General features: G+C 36.0%; 11 non-coding genes and 2 pseudogenes across 11 annotated transcripts; 7 read left to right on the top strand and 6 right to left on the bottom strand.

Annotated features, from left to right (window-relative positions):
• Positions 1-4,940: 4,940 nt before the first annotated feature.
• Positions 4,941-5,059, bottom strand: LOC115211193. The gene has a single exon (XR_003881515.1). It is a non-coding gene; the product is annotated as a 5S ribosomal RNA (ribosomal RNA).
• A 937-nt stretch (positions 5,060-5,996) lies between these two features.
• LOC115211194 lies at positions 5,997-6,115 on the top strand. The gene has a single exon (XR_003881516.1). It is a non-coding gene; the product is annotated as a 5S ribosomal RNA (ribosomal RNA).
• A 394-nt stretch (positions 6,116-6,509) lies between these two features.
• LOC115211183 lies at positions 6,510-6,628 on the top strand. Its single transcript, XR_003881505.1, has one exon. It is a non-coding gene; the product is annotated as a 5S ribosomal RNA (ribosomal RNA).
• A 246-nt stretch (positions 6,629-6,874) lies between these two features.
• Positions 6,875-6,992, bottom strand: LOC115211264 (annotated as a pseudogene).
• A 4,220-nt stretch (positions 6,993-11,212) lies between these two features.
• On the top strand, positions 11,213-11,331 carry LOC115211285. Its single transcript, XR_003881567.1, has one exon. It is a non-coding gene; the product is annotated as a 5S ribosomal RNA (ribosomal RNA).
• Positions 11,332-11,731: 400 nt separating this feature from the next.
• LOC115211172 lies at positions 11,732-11,850 on the top strand. Its single transcript, XR_003881494.1, has one exon. It is a non-coding gene; the product is annotated as a 5S ribosomal RNA (ribosomal RNA).
• A 250-nt stretch (positions 11,851-12,100) lies between these two features.
• Positions 12,101-12,218, bottom strand: LOC115211245 (annotated as a pseudogene).
• Positions 12,219-16,198: 3,980 nt separating this feature from the next.
• LOC115211404 lies at positions 16,199-16,317 on the top strand. Its single transcript, XR_003881663.1, has one exon. It is a non-coding gene; the product is annotated as a 5S ribosomal RNA (ribosomal RNA).
• A 239-nt stretch (positions 16,318-16,556) lies between these two features.
• On the bottom strand, positions 16,557-16,675 carry LOC115211161. The gene has a single exon (XR_003881483.1). It is a non-coding gene; the product is annotated as a 5S ribosomal RNA (ribosomal RNA).
• Positions 16,676-17,073: 398 nt separating this feature from the next.
• LOC115211196 lies at positions 17,074-17,192 on the bottom strand. Its single transcript, XR_003881518.1, has one exon. It is a non-coding gene; the product is annotated as a 5S ribosomal RNA (ribosomal RNA).
• A 967-nt stretch (positions 17,193-18,159) lies between these two features.
• LOC115211394 lies at positions 18,160-18,278 on the top strand. The gene has a single exon (XR_003881653.1). It is a non-coding gene; the product is annotated as a 5S ribosomal RNA (ribosomal RNA).
• A 1,033-nt stretch (positions 18,279-19,311) lies between these two features.
• LOC115211191 lies at positions 19,312-19,430 on the bottom strand. Its single transcript, XR_003881513.1, has one exon. It is a non-coding gene; the product is annotated as a 5S ribosomal RNA (ribosomal RNA).
• Positions 19,431-21,401: 1,971 nt separating this feature from the next.
• LOC115211229 lies at positions 21,402-21,520 on the top strand. The gene has a single exon (XR_003881549.1). It is a non-coding gene; the product is annotated as a 5S ribosomal RNA (ribosomal RNA).
• Positions 21,521-23,586: the final 2,066 nt, after the last annotated feature.

The raw sequence follows: 23,586 nt of genomic DNA, 5'->3' as shown, positions 1-23,586 counted from the left end.
TAGTGGTTCGGCTGCTTGTTGATTTTTGTAGTCAATGCAGTATGAGCATGTGTTAATCATGTCTTTGATTTGAGCGTTAATGCCGGGCCAGTATATACATTCCTTGGCTCTCTCTATGCATTTTTCGATACCCATGTGTCCGGTATGTATTTCCTGTAGAGCTTCTCTACGTAATGACTTAGGTACAATTATTCTTGAACCTTTTAGAACGAGACCATTGACGATTGATATTTCATCACGAACAGATACGAATGGTTTGATGTTTATTGGTATTTTGTCTTTTGGGGGCCATTCTGTTCTTGTATATGTGACGAGTGTCTGTAGAGACGGGTCGTCTGCAGTGGCTTCTTTATACTCTTTTAATTTAGTGTCGGTTATGGGGTAATTTTTTATTACTGCATGAATGTGCGATTTCATATCTTCGTCTGATACTTCTGGAGTATTTTGCTCAAGGTATGCACGTGATAGGGTATCTGCAACAATTGATTCTTTACCAGGTATGTGGTTTAGGTCAAAATCATATCTTTGTAATGTTAGTAGAAATCTTTGGATTCTGGGGGGGCATTTAGTGATCGATTTTTTGAATATTTGCTTCAACGGTTTATGGTCATTTTCGATTCTGAAATGAGTTCCGTATATAAACTGATGAAATTTCTTGCATGCGAAAACTATACTGAGAGCTTCGCTCTCTATCGGACAGTAGTTTTGTTCCGCTTGAGTTGTTGCACGAGATGCAAACGAAACAGGTAGCCATCTTTCGTTGTGTTTCTGCTCAAGTATCGCTCCGAGCCCATGCTTACTAGCATCTGTAGTTATTTTTATTGGTAGATCTGGATCATAAAATTGTAGCACTGGTTTTCTGGTAATCATTTCTTTTAGCTTTTTTATTGCTTCGATTTGTGGTTTGTCGAATGACCATAACGTGTCACTCTGTAGAAGCTGGCGCAATGGTGCTGTGACTTCGGAGTAATTAGATAAAAATTTACATAGGTAATTTGTCATACCTAGGAATCTTTGTAATTCTTTTTTACTTGTTGGCAGTGGCATGTGAATGATTGCTTGTACCTTGGTTGGATCTTGTTTTATCCCTTCGCTGGTTAATATATGCCCAAGGTACTTGATTTGTGATTCATAGAAGATACACTTTGATTTATTTAACTTTAATCCGTGCTTTCGGATTCGATCGAAAACTTGTTGTAGTCTATTTGTGTGTTCTTCTAAAGTGTTGGACAGATTATGATGTCATCCTGTGAATTTCTTGCTCCTTCTATGCCCTCTATTATTTTTGAAATTTCTTTTTGGAAAACTTCACTGGCGCTGTGAATTCCAAAGGGTAGTCGTGTGAAGCGATACCTTCCAAAAGGTGTGTTGAACGTTAAAAGATGGGAGCTTTCTTCGTCAACTGGAATTTGCCAGTATCCATTAGATGCATTTAGTTTTGAAAAATATTTAGGGTTATGCATTTGTGCAAAAATGTCCTCCGCTGTAGGGAGTTTGAAATGTTGCCTTTTTATGGCTTTGTTTAGATTCTTGGGGTCTAAACAGAGTCGGAGTTTTCCGTTGGCTTTTTCAACGATGACTAGGGAATTTACCCAGTCTGTAGGTTCACTAACAGGTTTTATGATATCTAATTCTGTCATTCTTTTTAATTCTTTGTTGAGTTTTTCTTTTATAGAAAAAGGAACCGATCTTGGTGGATGAATTACAGGAGTTATTTGTGGATCCACTGTGATATGATGTGTTATTGACAAAGTGCCGATTTCTCCGAAACAGTCTTCATATTTTTCTAATATGTCGTTTGTGTTCGACGAATTTATTTTTGAAATTCTCTGAATCAGGTTCAGATCTTTAGCTGTCTTTGCATCTATAACTGCGTGCGAGTTTGTTTTTGCAACAATGAATTTTATTTGCTTTGATAATTCTTTGTATTTAATGACTGCTGTGCATTTTCCTAGCACTTTTATAGCTGTGTTATTATAAGCTGATAATCGAGTTGAAGTTTTTTGCAGTTGTGGTTTTGGAATTATATTTCTATATTCTCTGAATGGCAGTACGGTTACGTCTGCTCCTGTATCTATTTTGAATGTTACATTCGAGTTGTTCACTTTTAGTTCGACCGTCCAAATGTCTTTTGGAGTCTTGAACTTTTCGATTTTGTGCACGCGGGAATTATTTGCAGTGATCATTTCGAGTGCATGTGTATCGTCATCTGATTCATCGTCGGTATGTATCTCTACTTTATGTACAAATTTTCTTGATTTGCACATTTTTGCATAGTGTCCTTGTTTCTTGCATTTTTCACATGTCTTGTGAAATGCTGGGCATTTATTTCTTTTGTGATTATAACCACAATAGTGACAGTTAGTGACGTAGTGTTGACTTGGCGCTTGAAACTTCGCGGGCTTTCTGTCACTTCCGCCTGTTCGTTTTGATGTCTGGATTGCATATGGCGGGTTATTTGAGTTTTGGCGCCTTTTCTGTCGTGTTGACTATATACCCTCGAGATTTCGTTATCTCTTGTTTCGGATGTGGCATTTAGCATCCTTGATTGGAGTCGTGTTTGCTCTGCACTCTGACCTGCTTGAATTGTTTTTTGTAGGTCTAAATTTGGTTCTCTCAATAATCTTTCTCTTAATCTCATGTCTCTGATTCCACATATCAGAATATCTTTGGTGAGACTGTCTGTGAGGTTGCCGAATTCGCACTGTTGTGCCTTTTGGCGCAACTCTACTACGTACTCATCGAATTTTTGATGTTCCGCTTGTCCACATGTGAAGAATTTGTGTCTTAGGAAAGTTATGTTTTTCCTGGGTTCACAATATGCATCGAATTTTCGATTACTGTCTGAAGGTTCATTTCTTCGTCGGGTGAATCGAAATCCAGTGTGGAATGGATATCTCGGCCTTTAGAACCGATGCAAGTTAAAAACATTGAAGTTTTTACTTTGTCTGGCTTCATGTCACTTTCTGTTGCTATCAAAAAGAGATTGAATTCTTTTTTCCACTTTTTCCATGCTGCGGCTAGATTTTCCTGATTAAAGTCTAGGTCTTTTGGATGCGGTAAATTTTCCATTTCGTCTTTGAAGTATGATTTCAACTTCTTTTTTCCTTTGGTTTCTGTATTTTGGGTTCTTTTAGTATTCTGACACCATGTTGTTGTTATATATATATAATGTATTGAGTATTAAAGGAAGTAGTGAGTACTTAGTATGAAAGATTAAGAAAATGAGAGAGACTGAAACAACGTGTTAACGATACAAGATACTTTATTCGACTGCCGTTGTTGTACAAGTTAATTGTTTTGGCGGGAAACAAAGTGAAAGTCCTTTTATCAAGGGAGACAATGGGCGACGTTGATTGTTCATGTTTGTTGTGATGATTATATAACACTGCCGACTGAAGTTCATGATCGATTGCAGAATTCGCAAGTGGAAATGTTCAAGTTTCTTCAGGAAACTTTTGTAGAGCATCCAGAATTGACATCTATATTGGAGGGATGAGAGTACAACAACTTGATACACTGATTTTCGTTACTAGATCGAAAACGACTCAGTAACTAGTCACATATGCAACTATCTCTGTGGAGAGAGCCACTAGAAGAGATGGAATATCCAAGGGAGCTAGAGCACGTACTTTTCTTTTTCTTTTTAATTAATCTCAGGCCATCCGTTTCCAAGATCGCAGTATTTACAGAGGAAGGATTAATGAGTTTTGGAAATAACAGTTCTCTCCGGTGTTCTATGATCCACTCTTTGTTTCTGGTCATAATAATAATGTTACGAGGCGTTGATTATAACTAGGTGATTGTAACTAGTTTCATGAGATCCATAGTCTTTAATGAATTAAAGAACACTTTTGCATTGCTTCATAATGATGCTCCTCATCTGTCTTTCAAACGAACCAGCTGTTCTACAAGAGGTCTAATTCTTTATAGACTCCAATATGCAAGAGTTTGAAGTGACCTTACTTTGACTTCGGGTTAAAATCCCCTTTGTCATTTAATAAACCACCTATGTTTTCTTCCTTCTCGCCAGGCCACAATCCTATACTGACTTATATATCAGACTCTAAAGTGCCGCCCGGATTACACCATTCCCCTCACTCCCAGATGCAACGCTACTGACACCAAGCTGCTGCAGAAACCTCCGTCCATTGGAATAGCAAAGAACATGAGTCATCACTCATACCTCTACCTGATTGCTCTACTGAACCACTGAATATCTTTTCAACCTAGCAAAGACGGCATCATAAATACTGTCGGTTTTCGACATCTGAGTTAGTTCTGCTGCTACACAGGGATATCCGAGGTTGGAACCAAAAGCGCAGCCAGCCGATGCTATGCAGTCGCTCACCAATGCAACATGCTCGAACCTATGCATTTCTTCTCAGAATGTTATTTGTTTGGATTTTTGTCCTTTTATGCACGTTTCTTTTTTTCTGTAGCTGACTCGAAAATGTTTAGCAGAACGTTAACATCATCAATCTTACCGGCGACGAGACTCTGTGGAGGCCATGAGACCATCTCTTCCTGGAACAAGTATATGTAGTTTTTGTCTTTTAAAGTTATGCGTTATATTTATTGGTCAAAGGGATATAATTGAAGACATTTTCAACTAATGTGACAATTATCTCCCTTCATATAGTTAACGAATTTCAAAACCGTTAAAGTACCGGCATGTTTTGCAGTATTTGTTCCTGTTCTCTCTGGTTGATGGTTGTAGAACAATTATGACATGAAAGCTATTTTCAGTATCTTCATAAGAAAACTTTAATAAACTTAGGTGAACGATTATCACTACCAACAAGGTTCGTGAGTAAAGAACACCTATAGAAGAGGTCCCCACCTGCCCGATTTTTTAAATCGAATCCGCTGTGTTTTAATGCTTCTTGTGGTCAAATTACAATTTGTTTAAATTTAAAAAAAAAGAAAAAGTAATAGAATGCTTACAACACCTAGGGTTCCCAAGCGGTCACCCATCTAAGTACTAACTAGGCTCGATGTTGCTTAACTTCGGTGATCGAACGAGAACCGGTGCTTTCAACGTGATATGGCCGTAAGCATCAAAGTAGTAAATTTTAATATATTTATTCTATAAATTGATACTAGAACATTTTCATTTTTCAGAATATATTTTTCTTTCTTTCAGTTTATATATAACTTGGTAATCTTTCGGTAAAAAGACATTATATTTCGTCTTCACAGTACCAACAAGCGATCTCGGTAGAAAAAAAAACCCATTGTCTTTCACTTTCACAATGCTGAACAGTCGAACACTCGCACCAACACTTACTCATCCCCCGACCCTTTGTCTGTCCTCTCTTTGTCTCTACCTTTATGGTAAATAAAAAATAATTATACTTATCAGTCAAAGTAATATGATTGAACACATGTTCAGCTAACGCAACAATTATCTCTCTTTCTAAAGTTAAAGAGTAAACAAATCGATTAAGTGTCGCAGAAAATGTTTTGTTCCTTGTTCTCTCTGGTTGATGATCGTACAACAATCATGATATGAAAGCTATCTTCAACTATAGCGGATATTTTCTGGTTGGTTTGTTTACTTTTGGTGTAACGTTACTTTATTATGTTTCCTATTTGGAAATAGATAAATATATTTAGCTTTTTAAATAGGGATATATAATGATAAAACTGTTACTTATAAGTGTTACCATTATACGTAAATCCTGACTCCAGCTACATATGGGTGCTGAGGGTGGGCTGGGGGTACAAAGGGAAGTCTTGCCTACTCCGGTAAATTTCTTTCATATAAATGTTTATGTTATTTCAAAAATTTGCAAGCAAAACCTTCTAAAATGACAATGTTTTAAAAGATGCACATGTTTATGTTATATATGACAATAAAAGTTTACATTACACTTGCTTTAAATTGTATATAAATCTAAAAAAAAAAGTTGTTCTTAAGAAAAAAAGAAGTTTTAGCATCAGTTTATAGTGTCAGGTTATAGAATAAATAGATTAAAATTTATTAAACTGATGCTTACGGCCATATCACGTTGAAAGCACCGGTTCTCGTCCGATCACCGAAGTTAAGCAACATCGAGCCTAGTTAGTACTTAGATGGGTGACCGCTTGGGAACCCTAGGTGCCGTAAGCATTACCTGTTTTTTTCTTTTTTTTTTACTACTACTGAAACTCTATTTGATTTAACTTCGTTTTTATTACGGCTTATGAAATTTTCCTATTTTCCTTCTCAGTGTTACGGTCATTTGAGTCTTTAGTTACCTAAAACACATTATACAGCAGCAAGTCTAACAATTACGTTCTTTACACGTTGATCTGTACGAGAAAACTTTTCACATCTCGCGTTGTTAATCTCTAGTTTAGGACTCGGTGAGAAAAATGAAAATGAAGTGTAATATATGTTAAATAATGTGTTGTTAACGAATGTAAAAAACTATAAATTTTAGAAAGGATAAACTTATTCTACTGAAATAAGAAGTTCTAGTATCAGTTTATAGAATAAATATATTAAAATTTACCACATTGATGCTTACGGCCATATCACGTTGAAAGCACCGGTTCTCGTCCGATCACCGAAGTTAAGCAACATCGAGCCTAGTTAGTACTTGGATGGGTGACCGCTTGGGAACCCTAGGTGCTGTAAGCATTCTATACCTTTTTTTTTTTTTTTTTTTTGGAATAAATTGTAATTTCATTATACCATAGACGACTATCACTGTCAGCAAGAATAAAGAACAGCAATACAAGCGATTTCCACCCGCACGATTTTGTTAATCTACGGATGCTTTCTGTATTCAGTCATGAAGATAATTCGAATCTGCTATGTTTTACTATATGGCATGATGAAATTACAATTTATTCAAATTTATGAAGAATAAAAAAAAAAAAAAAATGCTTATAGCACCCAGGGTTCCCAAGCGGTCACCCATCTAAGTGCTAACTAAGCTCGATGTTGCTTAATTCGGTGATCGGACGAGAACCGGTGCTTTCAACGTGATATGGCCGTAAGCATCAAAGTGGTAAATTTTAATATATTTATTCTATAAATTGATACTATAAACTGATGCTAAAACTTCTTTTCTTAAGAAAACATTTTTTTCTAAGGCAAATGTAATATAAACTTTAATCGACATGTATAACATAGACATGTACATCTTTTAGAACATTTTGCTTGTAAATTTTTGAAATAACATAAGCATTTACATGAAAGAAAATTACCGGAGTAGGCAAAGACTTCCTTTTGTACTCCCCCCCCCAACCCTCAACGCCCATTTTAATTTAATTTTTTTTCTACACAAACTCCCGTTTTCGGCTATGGACAGTATGAATCTGCATAAAAATTGGCAAAGATTGGCACTTTGAAATTAACCCCACCACTTAATTCTTCATTTTAAACTTTTTTTAGAAATTTTTTTTGATCTTTTCCTTTTGAACGGCAGTTTTCAACACAATTTCTAGTTAACTAAACACTTTTAAACTTCGTATACTGGTAGAATGTGTCAAAATAAAACATTTTTTTCTCTTGGCTTTCTTGAGAAAATTGTAATTTGTAAGTTTAACGTAGTTTAATTTTCCTAATTTTAACCAATCGATGGCCTCTATTGAGCTAAAATCATTTGCTGCGTCTAAAACTGAGACAACATCCTGTCACTGACCCTAACCCTAACCCTAACCCTAAATTTTAGCCTTGCGTGTATATGTGTAGAGGTGGAAATGCATATGTGATTTGTGTTTGTACTTAAAGCACTCCTTTGTAAAACCAAGAGAGACCCTAGACCTTCGAACGAAAACCGGTGACCCTGAACCACTACAAAACTGACGACCGCGTATGCACCGTCGTAATAACTATCCACGCTCGATAGCCATGTAACACATGATTGAATGCCGCGCATATTAGTGAAGATCAAGTACACTGAACAACGGACCTGCCACAAATCCTGAATGAATATCGATGCTCAGCCATCTCAATTACTGTTACATATTGTGCACAAAAGTTTTTCCCATTAAAAAATTCAAATGCAGGAGTCTTTTTATTTCGCCGATTTTCCAGTTTGAGTTATTTGGAGTGCGAGAAGTTTTTAAACGTTCAAGTATTACCGACTACCCTCCACTATTTTAGGTTTCCAAGCGTCCTCGATAGATAGTTGAATTTAAGTGAAATTTTGAGAAATATTGGTCTACTTTCCTCAATAAAAATTATATTGTTCAATGGATATTATTTTGTTGGCTATTAAAGTCTAATGTGCATGCATGAACTATTTAGGATGCATAACGATTAAAATATGACAAGGGTGAAGAGAAATCGGGTGGACATTATCACACTTTATTGAAATAAATAAGTTTCCCCAAAATTAAACATATACAAAGTATATTTATAGTAAGTCACACACAAACATACGCACACATATATACATACAATTCACCATTACACTTAAACAGCCACACAAATATATTACCCAAACATGCCCATAAACACTCCCGTATGTATACATACAATCGACCTTACACTAAAAATTAAAAAAAGACTGAGCCAAGCAATTTTAGATGAATGGGTTTATCTTTTGGCATCTTGTGTCGCTAAAGTGTAGAAAGTATGTTTTCTTTTAAAAAAAAATAGCATTTTTATGTAGATCTTTTTAAGCTTCTGAGAGACCACCTTCATGAAATGTCGCCGTATAGGATATGGTTTCCTTGAGCGCGGGGCCCGATTGGGAACAATCGATCCAATTGGCTTAAGGCCGTACCTTGAACTACAGTCCTAAGAGGAAGGGTCACACCTTCAAACCATGTGTCTTTCCTCACTGTCACAGAATCCATGCATTCTCGGCGCGAGCATCGCCAGTACACATTCCCATCGCATTTTTTGTACTCATAAAAGGCTTCTTCCTAGTACATAGTTTGTCTCCAGTGTCAATCCCAACTAACATATCACCAGTTTTGCCATCTCAGAGGTCTTTTCGAAGTTGTGCGACAGATTTAGAAAATAATTTTTTGTAACTGAAAACACTTTCAAACTTCGGACACTGGTAGAATGTGTCATGTAAAACATCTTTTACTCTTAGGATTTTTGAGAAAAACTTATATTTACGAAGTTATTTCACGTTAAAGTTGTCCTATTTCGGTAATTTCAACAAATCAATGACGTGTATTCAGCTGAATAAAATTACTGCCGAGGGTGATGTCACATTCAATGATGACCTGAGGGTGGAGAAAGAAACTTGAACTCTATGGTCTTCCAGCTCCTGTCAGAGATGTTCAACACAGGTTAGCATAAGAGCTAATCAGAGAAACATCATGCAACATGGAAAGTTTGTAAGCAGTTGTCAATGAGATGGGACCACTTCGGCAGAAACGTTTAGCACGCTGGGCGAAATGCGTAGCCGTATTTCGTCTGCCATTACGATCTGGGTTCTAATTCCGCCGAGGTCAACTTTGTCTTTCATCCTTTCTGGGTCGATGAATTAAGTACCAGTTACGCACTGGGGTCGATGTAATCGACTTAATACATATGTCTGTTCTTGTTTGTCCCCTCTATGTTTAGCCCCTTGTGGGTAATAAAGAAATAGGTATAGGATCAAAAGGAGGTATACTGTCAAGTTCTGACATCTGTGGACAATGACACTAGTGAGGGGGGGGGTCTTGTTTTTAGATGCTCCTGGGGGCACAGGAGAGACTTTATTGATCAACTTGCTCCTTGCCAAGGTGAGTCAGAAGAAGGAGACCAAATAGTTTGACTCCCCCAAAACAGGGGACAAATGTAAGCAAAGACAATTGCTTACAAGTTTATGAACCATGTTAGATTCTCCAAGAGTTCGAGCCCAGCATCACTCTTTCGGTAAAAATCTGATGTTATGATTGAGTCTGTGACATGATGTTTCATCTCCTTCACAGTGCTAAACAAACACTCGCACCAACACTTATTCATCATTGACGTCATACACTACTACCGAAACATTACCTATTTTACTCTATTTTTATCACGACTTATGAACTTTTCCTATTGTTCTTGTCGTTTAAGGTTTTAGGCGATTAATTGGTTTTGGTCGCCGAGAAATGCAAGTACTTGTTCGGCAAGTTCTGAATAGAATTTTTATTTCTTTAATGTTTATTTTTTGCAGCTGAAGCGTGAAAATCACGCCCCCCCCCGTCACACACACACGGTTTTCTGTTTGGACGATCAACATAAACAGTGACACACGCCAACATACTAACTCACTCACGCACTCATACACACACATATATAGATACACATACATACAACTGAAAGAATGAATGGAGACCAAAACCAGTTTGATTGCCAGTTTTTATTTACCTTGCACCCATACAACACCAGTAAGTCACGATACGACGTTACACGTTGATCTTTACCAGAAAACATTTCACATCTTGTGCACAAAACAGTGAACACGTTCGCCTCTATTTCTGCTATCAACTACTGAATATCAGAGAGCAGGGTATAGTCGACAAATAACAGGTGGTATTCTGTTGTGTCTGGAGACAATCATTTTCTTTTTGTGCCTTATAATGTAACAGACTCACCGGTAAAATTTCCACTTATTTCTTATTTTTATTTTCCTAAAATTTTCGTTGCGTCTTGCAACCTTTTTGAATAAAAATAAGAAATAAGTGGAAATTTTACCGTATTATAAGGCACAAAAAGAAAATGACTCTCCCCAGACAACAGAATATGCTTCAACACACGAACTCATTTATAGAATCTTGCAAACAAAATCCCAAAACGAAACTGCTGGTATTTTATATCCGACTCAATGGATATAGTGATCGTATCACGTCATTACACCGGTATATATAACAACATAGTATGTAAACATCCACGCGCACGAAGTGTGGAATGTTTTCTGGTAAAGAGGAAAGTGTAAGGAACGTAGTAGCATGACTTGCTGGTGTATAATGGATGCTAGGTAAATAAAAACTTAGTTGATCGTAAGAATGAGAAGGAAAATAGGAAAAGTTCATAAGTCGTAAAGAAAATGAAGTGGGCAATATTTCGGTAGTAGTAAGTATATAACGGCAATGCTGCGTAAGTGTTGGTGCGTGTGTTTGTCTGTGAACGAGATAAAGTAAGAGACTCACTCATAGCATTATAGATTTTTAGCGAAATATTGCCCTCATGTTGTAAATAGATTTAAGGAAGATGAATTATTCTGAAGAACGAGATTGTGGTAGTATCTGTTTATAAAACAAATATATTAAAATTTACCACTTTGATGCTTACGGCCATATCACGTTGAAAGCACCGGTTCTCGTCCGATCACCGAAGTTAAGCAACATCGAGCCTAGTTAGTACTTAGATGGGTGACCGCTTGGGAACCCTAGGTGCCGTAAGCGTTCCCTTTTGTTTTTTTTCTTTTTTTTTTTTACTACTACTGAAACTCTATTTGATTTAACTTCGTTTTTATTACGGCTTATGAAATTTTCCTATTTTCCTTCTCATTGTTACGGTCATTTGAGTCTTTAGTTACCTAAACCACATTATACAGCAGCAAGTTAGGCAACTACGTTCCTTACACGTTGATCGGTACGAGAAAACTTTTCACATCTCGCGTTGTTAATCTCTAGTTTAGGACTCGGTGAGAAAAATGAAAATGAAGTGTAATATATGTTAAATAATGTGTTGTTAACGAATGTAAAAAACTATAAATTTTAGAGAGGATAAACTTATTCTACTGAAATAAGAAGTTCTAGTATCAGTTTATAGAATAAATATATTAAAATTTACCACATTGATGCTTACGGCCATATCACGTTGAAAGCACCGGTTCTCGTCCGATCACCGAAGTTAAGCAACATCGAGCCTAGTTAGTACTTGGATGGGTGACCGCTTGGGAACCCTAGGTGCTGTAAGCATTCTATACCTTTTTTTTTTTTTTTTTTTTTGGAATAAATTGTAATTTCATCATACCATAGACGACTATCACTGTCAGCAAGAATAAAGAACAGCAATACAAGCGATTTCCACCCGCACGATTTTGTTAATCTACGGATGCTTTCTGTATTCAGTCATGAAGATAATTTGAATCTGCTATGTTTTACTATATGGCATGATGAAATTACAATTTATTCAAATTTATGAAGAATAAAAAAAAAAACAAGGTAATGCTTACAGCACCTAGGGTTCCCAAGCGGTCACCCATCTAAGTACTAACTAAGCTCGATGTTGCTTAATTCGGTGATCGGACGAGAACCGGTGCTTTCAACGTGATATGGCCGCAAGCAACAAAGTGGTTAATTTTAATATATTTGTTCTATAAACAGATACTACCACAATTTCGTTCTTCAGAATAATTCATTTTTCTTAAATCTATATACAACATAAAGCAATCTTTCGCTAAAAATCTATACTGTTGTGAGTGAGTCTCTGACTTCATACTTAATCTCCTTCACAGTGCTGAATAGTCAAACACACGCACCAACACTTACGCAGCATTGCCGTTATATAGTTACTACTACCGAAATATTGCCCACTTCATTTTCTTTACGACTTATGAACTTTTCCTATTTTCCTTCTCATTCTTACGATCAACTAAGTTTTTATTTACCTAGCATCCATTATACACCAGCAAGTCATGCTACTACGTTCCTTACACTTTCCTCTTTACCAGAAAACATTCCACACTTCGTGTGCGTGGATATTTACATACAATGTTGTTATAAACCGGTGTAATGACGTGATACGATCACTATATCCATTGGGTCGGATATAAAATACCAGCAGTTTCGTTTTGGGATTTTGTTTGCAAGATTCTATAAATGAGTTCGTGCGTTGAAGCATATTCTGTTGTCTGGGGAGAGTCATTTTCTTTTTTTGCCTTATAATGTAACACACTAACCTTGAAAAGGTTGCAAGGCGCAACGAAAATTTTAAGAAAATAAAAATAAGAAATAAGTGGAAATTTTACCGGTGAGTCTGTTACATTATAAGGCACAAAAAGAAAATGATTCTCTCCAGACACAACAGAATACCACCTGTTATTTGTCGACTATACCCTGCTCTCTGATATTCAGTAGATGATGACAGAAATTGAGGCGAACGTGTTCACTATTTTGTGCACGAAATGTGAAATGTTTTCTGGTAATGATCAACGTGTAACGTCGTATCGTGACTTACTGGTGTAAAACAGGTGAAAGGTAAATAAAAATTGGCAATCAAACTGGTTTTGGTCTCCATTCATTCTTTCAGTTGTATGTATGTGTATCTATATGTGTGTGTATGAGTGCGTGAGTGAGTTAGTATGTTGGCGTGTGTCACTGTTTATGTTGATCGTCCAAACAGAAAACAGTGTGTGTGTGGCGGGGGGCGTGATTTTCACGCTTCAGCTGTAAAAATAAACATTAAAGAAATAAAAATTCTATTCAGAACTTGCCGAACAAGTACTTGCATTTCTCGGCGACCAAAACCAATTAATCGCCTAAAACCTTAAACGACAAGAACAATAGGAAAAGTTCATAAGTCGTGATAAAAATAGAGTAAAATAGGTAATGTTTCGGTAGTAGTGTATGATGTCAATGATGAATAAGTGTTGGTGCGAGTGTTTGTTTAGCACTGTGAAGGAGATGAAACATCATGTCACAGACTCAATCATAACATCAGATTTTTACCGAAAGAGTGATGCTGGGCTCGAACTCTTGGAGAACCCAACACGGTTCATAAACTTGTAGGCAATTGTCCTTGCTTACATCTGTCTCCTGTTCTTTGGGGGTCAAACTATTTGGTCTCCTTCTTCTGACTCACCTTGGCAAGGAGCAAGTTGATCAATAATGTCTTTCCTGTGCCCCCAGGAGCTTCTAAAACAAGACCCCACCACCACCACCACCAGTGTCATTGTCCACAGATGTCAGAACTTGACAGTATACTACCTTTTGATCCTATACCGGAAGTGGTCCCATCTCCTGGACAACCGCTTACAAACTTTCCATGTTGTATGATGTTTCCCTGATTAGCTCTTATGCTAACCTGTGCTAAACATCTCTGACAGGAGCTGGAAGACCATAGAGTTCAAGTTTGTTTCCACCCTGAGGTCATCATTGAATGTGACATCACCCTCGGCAGTAATTTTATTCAGCTGAATACACGTCATTGATTGGTTGAAATTACCGAAATAGGACAACTTAAACGTGAAATAACTTCGTAAATATAAGTTTTTCTCAAAAATCCTAAGAGTAAAAGATGTTTTATATGACGCATTCTACCAGTGTCCGAATTTTGAAAGTGTTTAGTTACAAAAAATTATTTTCTAAATCTGTCGCACAACTTCGAAAAGACCTCTGAGATGGCAAACCTGGTGATATGTTAGTTGGGATTGACACTGGAGACAAATTATGTACTAGGAAGAAGCCTTTTATGAGTACAAAAAATGCGATGGGAATGTGTACTGGCGATGCTCGCGCCGAGAATGCAAGGATTCTGTGACAGTGAGGAAAGACACATGGTTTGAAGGTGTGACCCTTCCTCTTAGGACTGTAGTTCCAGGTACGGCCTTAAGCCGATTGTTCCCTATCGGGCCCCGCGCTCAAGGAGGCCACATCCTATACGGCGACATTTCATGAAGGTGGTCTCTCAGAAGCTTAAAAAGATCTACAAAAGATGCTCTTTTTTTTAAAAGAAAACATACTTTCTACACTTTAGCGACACAAGATGCCAAAAGATAAACCCATTCATCTAAAATTGCTTGGCTCAGTCTTTTTTTAATTTTTAGTGTAAGGGTCGATTGATTGTATGTATACATACGGGAGTGTTTATGGGCATGTTTGGGTAATATATTTGTGTGGCTGTTTAAGTGTAATGGTGAATTGTATGTATATATGTGTGCGTATGTTTGTGTGTGACTTACTATAAATATACTTTGTATATGTTTAATTTTGGGGAAACTTATTTATTTCAATAAAGTGTGATAATGTCCACCCGATTTCTCTTCACCCTTGTCATATTTTAATCGTTATGCATCCTAAATAGTTCATGCATGCACATTAGACTTTAATAGCCTACAAAATAATATCCATTGCACAATATAATTTTTATTGAGGAAAATAGACCAATATTTCTCAAAATTTCACTTTAATTCAATTATCTATCGAGGAAGCTTGGAAACCTAAAATAGTGGAGGGTAGTCGGTAATATTTGAACGTTTAAAAACTTCTCGCACTCCAAATAACTCAAACTGGAAAATCGGCGAAATAAAAAGACTCCTGCATTTGAATTTTTTAATGGGAAAAACTTTTGTGCACAATATGTAACAGTAATTGAGATGGCTGAGCATCGATATTCATTCAGGATTTGTGGCAGGTCCGTTGTTCAGTGTACTTGATCTTCACTAATATGCGCGGCATTCAATCATGTGTAACATGGCTATCGAGCGTGGATAGTTATTACGACGGTGCATACGCGGTCGTCAGTTTTGTAGTGGTTCAGGGTCACCGGTTTTCGTTCGAAGGTCTAGGGTCTCCCTTGGTTTTACAAAGGAGTGCTTTAAGTACACAAATCACATATGCATTTCCACCTCTACACATATACACGCAAGGCTAAAATTTAGGGTTAGGGTTAGGGTCAGTGACGGGATGTCGTCTCAGTTTTAGACGCAGCAAATGATTTTAGCTCAATAGAGGCTATCGATTGGTTAAAATTAGAAAAATTAAACTACGTTAAACTTACAAATTACAATTTTCTCAAGAAAGCCAAGAGAAAAAAATGTTTTATTTTGACACATGCTACCAGTATACGAAGTTTAAAAGTGTTTAGTTAACTAGAAATTGTGTTGAAAACTGCCGTTCAAAAGGAAAAGATCAAAAAAAATTTCTAAAAAAAGTTTAAAATGAAGAATTAAGTGGTGGGGTTAATTTCAAAGTGCCAATCTTTGCCAATTTTTATGCAGATTCATATTCTCCATAGCCGAAAACGGGAGTTTGTGTAGAAAAAAAATTAAATTAAAATGGGCGTTGAGGGTTGGGGTGGGGGGAGTACAAAAGGAAGTCTTTGCCTACTCCGGTAATTTTCTTTCATGTAAATGCTTATGTTATTTTAAAAATTTACAAGCAAAATGACAATGTTCTAAAAGATGTACATGTCTATGTTATACATGACGATAAAAGTTTACATTACACTTGCCTTAGAAAAAAATGTTTTCTTAAGAAAAGAAGTTTTAGCATCAGTTTATAGTATCAATTTATAGAATAAATATATTAAAATTACAACTTTGATGCTTACGGCCATATCACGTTGAAAGCACCGGTTCTCGTCTGATCACCGAAGTTAAGCAACATCGAGCCTAGTTAGTACTTAGATGGGTGACCGCTTGGGAACCCTAGGTGCTGTAAGCATTACCTTGTTTCTTTTTTATTCTTCATAAATTTGAATAAATTGTAATTTCATCATGCCATATAGTAAAACATAGCAGATTCGAATTATCTTCATGACTAAATACAGAAAGCATCCGCAGATTAACAAAATCGTGCGGGTGGAAATCGCTTGTATTGCTGTTCTTTATTCTTGCTGACAGTGATAGTGGCCTATGGTATGATGAAATTACAATTTATTAAAAAAAAAAAAAGGAATGGAATGCTTACAGCACCTAGGGTTCCCAAGCGGTCACCCATCCAAGTACTAACTAGGCTCGATGTTGCTTAACTTCGGTGATCGGACGAGAACCGGTGCTTTCAACGTGATATGGCCGTAAGCATCAATGTGGTAAATTTTAATATATTTATTCTATAAACTGATACTAGAACTTCTTATTTCAGTAGAATAAGTTTATCCTCTCTAAAATTTATAGTTTTTTACATTCGTTAACAACACATTATTTAACATATATTACACTTCATTTTCATTTTTCTCACCGAGTCCTAAACTAGAGATTAACAACGCGAGATGTGAAAAGTTTTCTCGTACATATCAACGTGTAAGGAACGCAGTTGCCTAACTTGCTGCTGTATAATGCGGTTTAGGTAACTAAAGACTCAAATGACCGTAACAATGAGAAGGAAAATAGGAAAATTTCATAAGCCGTAATAAAAACGAAGTTAAATCAAATGGAGTTTCAGTAGTAGTAAAAAAAAAAAGAAAAAAACAAAAGGTAATGCTTACGGCACCTAGGGTTCCCAAGCGGTCACCCATCTAAGTACTAACTAGGCTCGATGTTTCTTAACTTCGGTGATCGGACGAGAACCGGTGCTTTCAACGTGATATGGCCGTAAGCATCAATTTGATAAATTTTAATCTATTTATTCTATAACCTGACACTATAAACTGATGCTAAAACTTCTTTTTTTCTTAAGAACAACTTTTTAAAAAAAATTTATATACAACTTAAGGCAAATGTGATGTAAACTTTTATTGTCATATATAACATAAACATGTACATCTTTTAAAACATTGTCATTTTAGAAGATTTTGCTTGCAAATTTTTGAAATAACATAAACATTTATATGAAAGAAAATTACTGGAGTAAGCAAGACTTCCCTTTGTACTCCCCACCAACACCCATATGTAGCTGGAGTCAGGATTTACGTATAATGGTAACACTTATAAGTAACGGTTTTATCATTATATATCCCTATTTAAAAAGCTAAATATATTTATCTATTTCCAAATAGGAAACATAATAAAGTAACGTTACACTAACAGTAAACAAACCAACCAGAAAATATCCGCTATATAAGAAAAACTTGGTAAACCGCTATAGTTGAAAATAGCTTTCATATCATGATTGTTGTACGATCATCAACCAGAGAGAACAGGAACAAATATCGCAAAACATTTTCTGCGACACTTAATCGATTTGTTTATTCTTTAACTTTAGAAAGAGAGATAATTTTCGCGTTAGCTGAAAATGTTGGTCAATCATATTACTTTGACTAATAAATATAACTGGTTTTTTATTTACCATAAAGGTAGGGACAAAGGGAGGGCAGACAAAGGGGTCGGGGGATGTGTAAGTGTTGGTGCGAGTGTTCGACTGTTCAGCATTGTGAAAGCGAAAGACAATGTTTTTTTTTTTCTACCGAGATCGCTTGTTGGTACTGTGAAGACGAAATATAATGTCTTTTTACCGAAAGATTACCAAGTTATATATAAACTAAAAGAAAGAAATATATATTCTGAAGAACGAAATTGTGGTAGTATCTGTTTATAGAATAAATATATTAAAATTTACTACTCTGTTGCTTACGGCCATATCACGTTGAAAACACCGGTTCTCGTCCGATCACCGAAGTTAAGCAACATCGAGCCTAGTTAGTACTTAGATGGGTGACCGCTTGGGAACCCTAGGTGCTGTAAGCATTCCTGACTTTTTTTTTTTTTTTTAAAGTTTAAACGAATTGTAATTTGATCATAAGAAGCATTAAAACACAGCGGATTCGATTTATTTTCATTATTAATTACAGAAAGCATCCGCAGATTTACAAAATGCAGCACGTGGAAACCTCTTCTATGGCTTTTCTTTACTCACGAACCTTATTGGTAGTGATAATCGTTCACCTAAGTTTATTAAAGTTTTCCTATGAAGATACTGAAAATAGCTTTCATGTCATAATTGTTCTACAACCATCAACCAGAGAGAACAGGAACAAAGACTGCAAAACAGTCCGATACTTAAACGGTTTGCAAATTCGGTAACTATATAAAGGGAGATAATTGTTACTTTAGTTGAAAATGTGTTCAATTATATCCCTTTGACCAATAAATATAACGCATAACTTTAAAAGACCAAAACTTCATATACTTGTTCCAGTAGTGGTTGGTGTTATGGCCTTCACAGACTCTCGTCGCCGGTAAGATTGATGATGTTAACGTTCTCCTAAACATTTTCGAGTCAGCTACAGAAAAAAAGAAACGTGCATAAAGGAAAACAATCCAAACAAATAAAATTCTGAGAAGAAATGCATAGGTTCGAGCATGTTGTATTGGTGAGCGAATGCATAGCATCGGCTGGCTGCGCTTTTGGTTCCAACCTCGGATATCCCTGTGTAGCAGCAGAACTAACTCAGATGCCGGAAACAAATGTTTTGTAGTATTTGTTCCTGTTCTCTCTGGTTGATGGTCGCACAACAATCACGAAATGAAAGCTATTTTCAAAATCTTTAATAATCTCTAATAACTTTAATAATCCTAAGTGGACGATCATCACTGTCAATAAGGTTCGTGAATGAAGAACAGTCATACAAGAGGATACAACGAGCTGAATTTTTTAATTTACGAATGTTTTCTATATTCAATAATGAAGATAAATCGATGTCGCTATGTTACTGTATCATATGGTGAAATTACAATTAGTTTAAATTTATTAAAAAAATAAAATAAAAAATTAATGGAATGCTTACAGCACCCAGGTTTCCCAAGCGGTCACCCATCTAAGTACTAACTAGGCTCGATGCTGCTTAACTTCGGTGATCGGACGAGAACCGGTGCTTTCAACGTGATATGGCCGTAAGCATCAGAGTTGTAAATTTTAATATATTTATTCTATAAACAGATACTACCACAATTTTGCTCTTCAGAATAAATTCATTTTCCTTAAATTTATATACAACTTAAGACCCCAGTCGGATTTTTGTTAAAAATCAATGTCATGGGTGAGTCTCTGACTTTATACTTCATCTCCATATTAATGAACAGTAAAACACTTGCTCATCATTGACGTCACATATGCTACTACCGAGACACTGCCCAGTTTAACTTCGTTTTCATTGCGACTGACGAACTTTTCCGATTTTCACTCTCATTCTTACCGTCATTCAAGTTTCATTTACCTGGCACCCATTATACACCAGCAAATCACGCTGCTACGTTCCTTACACGTTCGTCTTTACCACAAAACATTTCACATTTCGTGCGCCAACTCTTTACGTGAAACGTTGTTATATGACGTGATACGATCGCTATATCCATTGGATTAGATATAAAATAGCACCAATTATTTGCCAACTATAACCACGGGTCTGACAATAAGTAGTTGATAATAGAAATAGAGGCGGACGTGGGCACTGTCATGCTTTTAGTTGTCAGAAGTGAAAGTAGTCAACTTCGTGTATTTACGTCAGGTTTATACCTTCGTTAATTTACGCCGTTTATTTACGTACCACCACGCTGTTAGGTTTATAAAACAATTGAAGTTCAGTTTAAAGTTTATAAATAAATACATTTCATGTGTAATGTATACACATGTATATATATATATATATATATATATATATACACATATATATATATATATATATATATGTATACACATGTATATATATATATGTATACACATGTATTTTATATATATGTATACACATGTATATATATATATATATATATATATTATATATATATATATATATATATATATATATATATATATATATATATACATGTATAGACACATCTTTAATTAAACTATTGACCGCCTTAAAACGGATTTCAACAGACAAATATTACTATGATGGATAATATAAGCATATAACTACTTATACACACGTACAATAAATACAGACACACACATTAGTCAGACATATAGCCACATATACACACACACACGTGTGTATGATTGGTGTATGTGATCGCGGTGGTGGTGGTCATTTGTGCAGATTTGGTGTGATTTATTTTTTAAAAACAATAATGAATAATGCAAGAATATATTTATTTATAAAGTTTAAACAGAACATGGAATGAAATGTATTTATTTATAAACTTTAAACTGAACTTCAATTGTTTTATAAACCTAACAGCGTGGTGGTACGTAAATAAACGGCGTAAATTAACGAAGGTATAAACCTGACGTAAATACACGAAGTTGACTACTTTCACTTCTGACAACTAAAAGCATGACAGTGCCGCATCGTGACTTACTGGTGTATAATGGGTGCAATCAATCGGTTTTGGTCTCCATTCATTGTCTTTCACTTGTATGTATGTGTATCTCTATACGTGTGTGAGTGAGTTAGTGCATGATGTTGATCGTGCAGACGAAGAATAGAGTGTCTGTGTGTGACCGTGGTTTTCAATTTTCAGTTGCAAAAAATAAACATTAAAGAAATAAAAAATATTTACGGAACTTGCCGAACAAATACTTGCATTTCTCGGAGACCATAATCAATTGATTGTCTAAAAACTTATAAGACCGTAACAATGATAAGAAAAATAGGAAAAGTGTTGCGATAAAAATGGAGTTAAATTGACAATGCTTCAGCGTTTGTTTAATACATCAATAAAGAGTAATTGTTGGTGCGAGCGCGTGTTTGATTGTCCCGCTCCGTGAAGCCGTTGGAAACAATGACACAGATTCATTTATGACATCGCAGATTTTTAACGAAAGAGTGTCTTAAATTGTATATAAATTTTCAAAAGAATTGTTCTGAAAAACAAAATTGTGATAGTACCAGTTTATAGAATAAATATATTAAAATTTACCACTTTGATGCTTACGGCCATATCACGTTGAAAGCACCGGTTCTCGTCCGATCACCGAAGTTAAGCAACATCGAGCCTAGTTAGTACTTAGATGGGTGACCGCTTGGGAAACCTAGGTGCTGTAAGCATATTTTTTTTAAAATTTCACCATATGATATAGTAAAACGCAGCAGAAAAAAAATGTGTGTAATAGGTGTAAAACAACTTCTTCTGAACGAATATGAAAAAAAAAAATGCGCGCACGCGAAAGGGGAGTGGGGGAGAGGCCTCGGAAAATTCACATCGGGAATTTCCGAAAGCGTCTGAGGGTCTGACCCGGGTACCAAAACAAAAAAAAAATAGTGTAATATGTGTAAAACAACTTTCTCTAAACGAATATGATAAAAAAAATGCGCACTCGCGAAAGAGGGGTGGGGGAGAGGCCTCGGAAAATTTACATCGGGAACTTCCGAAAGCGTCTGACCCGGGCACAAAAAAAAAACAAAAATAGCGTAATAGGTGTAAAACAACTTGCTCTAAACGACTATGCTGAAAAAAATGCGCGCTCGCGAAAGGAGGGTGGGGGAGAGGCTTCGGAAATTTCACTTCTTCAGTCCACGGCCTTTAAACTAAGAAAAAATAGTGTAATTGGTGTAAGACTACTTGTTCTAAACGATTATCAAGAACACACACTCACACATGAATCATAAACTCCGTATTTTTGTACATATTTCGCAAAAAAAAAAAAAAATAAAGAGAAGAAATTCTGGAAAAAGTGAAGAAATGTCGGATCTCCGCCATGTGAATCAAAATACGTGTCAGAAACATCTTGAAATACTACAGAAATTATGTTATGAAAATGATAATGTATACATACCTCTTTGAGTGGTCCATCGACAGTGATGATAAAGAAATGAGATGGGTTGCGTTTGGAGGAAAAAATTATCTCGGGCCAGGATAAAGACTTGCTGCTGTCAATAAGAATACGTGTATTCTCTTGGCAGCAGGTTTGATGCTTTCCATAAATAGGAACTTGGCGAGGTATTGCTTTAAGTAACAGGCACGAATGCCTGGGCGAACAACTGATCTCTTAACTGACCCCCACAATCTCTCTATCGTCTGTGTGTGCACCGACGCGTTTGTAGGATCAACAAAATTTTCACTGTGGTTGATGCGGAAGTGGGTATAGCCGAGATTTCCAAGAGAATTATACGCACCCAAGAATCGTTACATACTATGGACCCTTGGCGTATATATCGGGTAATTAAGGGGATCTGTGTGGCGGCATCTCGCCTTTCCTCTTCACCACACTCAGATGAAAGAAAGTATCAAAACTTTTTTTTGGCTACTCGCTCTATCCCTCCTTCCTGTATCAAGTGACCGGCAGTGGCATAGTAGCCACATCTTCTTACATGACATGTGCCTCAACGGGCTCTGCTTCTTCGCCACAACTTCTTGTTACAGCACTTCAACTATTGTGTACCTTACTACGAACTGGTATCTATCTTCCTTATGTCTGAACATTCTTCTAGCGTCCTATTATAGACTCTTTCAATGCTCTGTACTTATCGCACACGCATACATCCTTGTTTGTACACATACACTTTGTATACTTGACGGCCTGTCTATTGTTATTATTAACATTATGCATATATGACGCACACTCAGACACACATGTTAACACCTAAATAAAATCTCTTAAACCTTCTACCGGTTGTGTCGTTTCTTTTCCTTCTGTCACTTGTACTCATCCTTTTTCGTATATATTGCAATATTGTAAGGTGTATTATAGGAGCTCATTCATCGTCACCTCTCCTTCGCACGGTCGTTCTTACAGACCTATTTATAAATGTTCTGAAATCTTTCACAGCCTTGGATTTTTATCTCATTCTATTAATTTACATATATGTGTATGTATATGTATATATATATGTATGTATATATATATATATATATATATATATTATATATATATATATATATATATATATATATATATAATATATATATATATATATATATATATGTAGGTCCCGGGTTGATTCGGGGTTAACCACAGTAAATAAGGTACTCAATACATAGCAGAGTAAATTTAATTTATTATATAGAAGGAGCTTCTACAGGACTAGAACTGTTTCATTCAAGAGAAATCTTCAGGAAGCTAGTTAACAAGAATTGTATTGGCATTTATACATTTAGGCAGGTTTAAAGGGGT

The sequence above is a fragment of the Octopus sinensis genome, linkage group LG4 (assembly GCF_006345805.1).
Source record: "Octopus sinensis linkage group LG4, ASM634580v1, whole genome shotgun sequence".
NCBI classification, from domain to species: domain Eukaryota; kingdom Metazoa; phylum Mollusca; class Cephalopoda; order Octopoda; family Octopodidae; genus Octopus; species Octopus sinensis.
This window is presented reverse-complemented; position numbering and strand designations above follow the sequence as displayed.